The following is a 4,086-nucleotide window of genomic DNA, read 5'->3' as shown; positions in this document are numbered from 1 at the left end:
TCATTTCCCCGGACTTTGCCTTTGGCCTGTTGTAAGGTTTTTGGTTATGTGCATGGTTGTTGTGTGCACAAGTTTAAAGTCGTGATTTTTAGGAATCTTTGGATGATCAGTGGTGCAAACAGGGCACTGATTCAACAGGCCAAGGGGCCCCGTCCAGTTCTGTGATCCATGTTAAAAGTGACAGATGCCTCCTAAATACCTGTAACAGTAGTTACAGCCTCCCTCAAGAAGGAGCATGGCATCCAAACTGAATGACTTAAGTCATGCTGCCATTCTGGGTACTAAAGCCCCTACCAGATCAATACCCTTGTAGAAGTTGATAGCATCAGTAGTTCCTTTCAGTGCAGTGGGGGAACATTTGCTGTTACTGTGCAAAACAGTAATTTGGCAGGTGCTGAAGGAAGAAATTAGGCAGGCAAAGCTTTTTGATTAGATGTGATATCTTTTATTAGACCGACTGAGTAGTTGGGGGAAAGTTCTTAGCAAGCTTCCGGGTGCAATTACCCTTCTTCAGGCACAGTGAGACTTCCTATGCCTAAAGAAGGGTGATTGCAGCCAAAAGCTCGCTAAGAACTTTTTTCCAACTACTCAGTTGGTCTAATAAAAGATATCAAACCTTGCCTGGCTGTATCCTAGCTTAGACCAACATGGCTACAACCAAAAACCCAGCAGAAGGAAGAGATTAACATGCAAGCGAGTTTGTTGCGTTGCTGCCTTCCTCACCCAGTGTCATCACCCTGAAGCAGCCCGCACCGGAAGGGGATGTGATTAACCTGAGTCATGTGCTGTAGGAATCAGCTTCTTCCTGTTTTCATTTTGTCCTGTCTTTGTCTGATCTAGGAGGAGGGATGCAAATTGCCCTGTGATGGAGCTTGTTTTAGAGGAATGGATGGAAATCCCTATCAATCCTTCTCCCCCGTATCCCTAGAAGGGCTGTCAGCTGTGCCTACACTCGGTAGATCACTCCCCTTCAGACACCCAAGGACTCTAATGGGAGGCATATCTGCTCAGCACACCTGGCTCTGCTTTCTTCCTCTCCCCTGCCAGGAGCTCCACCCCTCCCTGCTTCCCCCCTTCCTCTCAGGCAAGGCTCTTTCTGTCCTACAAGCCTCGTTCCTCACTGAACAGCCTGAGCGGTCCCACGCTGTCCACTGGTGCCACCTCAGCACTGAGTCCGCTAGGTCTGGGGCCAGAGGTCCCGCTCCCTAGTGCAGAGGTGGTACAGGCCAGCTGCCCAGATGAGTCATTCTCTGCAATGGAAAAGGGCAGGCTGCCCTCAGCACTGTCTGTAGGCCGAGGAGGCCAGTTCTGGAGACATTGATGTTTTTGGTTCAATCCCTGGCATAAAGGTTTATTTATTAAATGTCCCATATTGTCTGATATCTGTTGAACTCTCTTAATCCCCCTTGGCTGTACCTACGTGGCTGGGAGCCTCATCCCACCTGCTCACCTATCCCAAGCATCTCCCAGGGTCTAATTCCTCTTCGTTTGTTCCCGGGAGGAAATTAAACACCTAGAAGCTGGGAGAGACCTGCCACTCTGCCCTGCAGGGGTGTGGTGACACCCATGCACACAGTAACTGCCCTGGAATCTCTCCAGCGACAGCAGCCAGCAGGAGCGGACACCTCCCTCCTGGGGAATGCACCTGCCTTGAGAGGGTCGGACTTTCCACAGCTTATCAGGAGCGACAGCCAGCCTGGGACAGCCCAAGGAAGAAGGAGAGCAAGCAGCTGCACCTGTTGCTTGGCAGGTGGATGTTGTGGGAAGGGAAGAGGCTGGGTCTTACCCTGGGGCCTTCTCCCAGGAGCTGCTCTATCACCAATCCTGGAAGCAGAGTGTGGGAAGAACACTGCCAGCTGAGAACCACAGCAGGGGAGGAGAGCTGTGTGCCGTCCCTGGTGCCGCCCTCCGCAGCTGTAGGTGAGTGGAACGGGTTTCTGCAGAACAACCACCTGCCCTCAGTGTGCCGGGTGCATCAGCCTCACAGGCTGCAGTCCTCCCACCTGGGGCATGGTTGGCTACTCCATGAAAACACCCCAAAGTGAGTGTGTGGTCATGGCCTTCCCACCCGCTCTTTCCTCCCCCGCTTCTCCCTCCCTCCACATGCACAGGCCTTTTTGCATGTCACATTAGCTGCCCAAAGCTGCTTGTTCTTTCTGGATTCCCAGCTGTCTTTCAGTATGGGTTACACTGGGACAGGTACCATAGCGCCATGGAGATGGGAGTCTATACAAGTACCTAGAGAGGGAAGGATGGTAAGCTGCCTCAATTAAGTGAACCAAATCCATCCGCTTTACTATAGAAAGCATCAGTAGACAGTGAGCCTCATTACCATCACCCCTGTCCAGGAGTCCTCTGGACATGGCTGGTCCCCCTCAAAAGTGAGGTGGTTGTTCAGGGCAGAGTCTTGGCAGCCCCATTTCCATGTGTACCCTGGCCAGACCTGAGCAAGATGCAAAAATGGCCAGGGTCCGGGAGGAGAAATGCCATGGAGGAGGATGCTGAGCCGATCAGCTGTGTGGCTACAACAGGTGCTATTTCCAGCTGCTCAGAAAGCACCAAGACTTGGCAGAGTTGGTGCTTCCTGCTATAAAACAGAAGCATTTGCCTGCACTTCTCTGGAATCTGGGGCTGGACCCACCTGCTGAGGGCATATGGCTTGTATGAGCTGGTGCTGGATATGCCCTAACAGCCCCAGGATGTTCTCATTCCCTGTTGGTTATTTGAAAACACATCTGAGACATGCCAAAGCCAGAAGCAACTTTGGTGATGCCCCCAGGTGGCCTCCCTGGCACAACAGCTGACAGCACCACCAAACGTTGTCCAGGTCCACACTGCTGGGAGACTTTGGTAGTACCTCCACAATGGACAGAGCCATGGACAGCCCCTGAGCTAGTACCCCTCTCAGCAGGGGCCACAGCCCTGCAGGTCCCTGCCCCACACGTGAGGGCAGGATGTATTAATCAGGTTGTGAGCCAAGCACACAGTGCTGGTCTCAGCGCAGAGCAACTGGGAGAGATGAAACCAGCTGAGAGGCCAGATGGCAAGAGGCCTGAGGGTCCCATCTGGCTCTATGGTCATGCGTCATGACTTGGTCTGTGGAAAGGGGCTGGGTGCATGTGTCAGGGGGAAGGAGCTGTAGTCCTCTGGGCAGAGCAGCAGGGACTCGCCTCCCAGCCATGCCTTGGGGCTGATACTCACTGGATGTGGTAAGAATGGACCAGAGACAAACTCCTGGAAGTCAGGCAGGGAAGAACGCGTGGGCTTGGTCTCCCCCTTTCCTAGGGGTGGAAGCCCAGAGGTAGGGCTGCCCTGTTTTCCAGTACAAAGAGCTAACCTTGGTGATGAGTGACATGGATGCTGTGGTGCATGGGAGTCCACATGGTTAAGTGCACTCACACTTGCATGGGGAAACATGAGATGGGGGCAGCTATGTGCGCAGTAGCCCAGGGAGCAGAGCGAGCGTGGGGCAAAGGGGCAGCCTTGCAGCTGTAGCAGGGTGGAGGGAGAGCAACGAGACTGCACAGGGCTTCCAGGCAGAAGCCCATGACCCCCCAGGCTCTGCCCTCTGGTCTGGATGTGGCACAGCCTGTGCAGGGCACAGTGCAGTCACGTGCCAGACAGTGTGCATGGCATCACTGCTGTCCCCATGTCGGATGCAGCAAGGCTGGTGGTCATGGCTGACATGACTGTTCCTCTGGGAGCTGCTTGGAGATCTGGCCTTTTCTGGCATTCGGCCCCAGGCTCTAGGGCTGAACAGGGCTCTGTCTGTCTGCAGACCATGCAGAAATCCTGGATCCAGGAGTTCCTGTGCACTGGTTTTGTCAGTCCTGAGCGAGTTCAGCCTCCATAAGCCAGCAAAGCCACAGCTTGGAGCAAAGTTCATGCGCTCAGGGTCCTCCCTGCCACGTGACCTCAGCTGGGCGCAAGCACTGAACAGCTCTGTTGTGCGCATGGCTCAGTGGTGACCTCATGCTCCCTCACAGCCAGAGTGAGACCCTGGGGGAGCTCATCCTGACGGTCAGGCAGTGTCTGGCTCAGGCGCTTGCCCACCCACCCCTGGCCACCTGCTGCAGCTGGAGAGAG

This window comes from Alligator sinensis, unplaced genomic scaffold, assembly GCF_000455745.1.
Source record: "Alligator sinensis unplaced genomic scaffold, ASM45574v1 scaffold781_1, whole genome shotgun sequence".
NCBI classification, from domain to species: Eukaryota; Metazoa; Chordata; order Crocodylia; family Alligatoridae; genus Alligator; species Alligator sinensis.
This window is presented reverse-complemented; position numbering follows the sequence as displayed.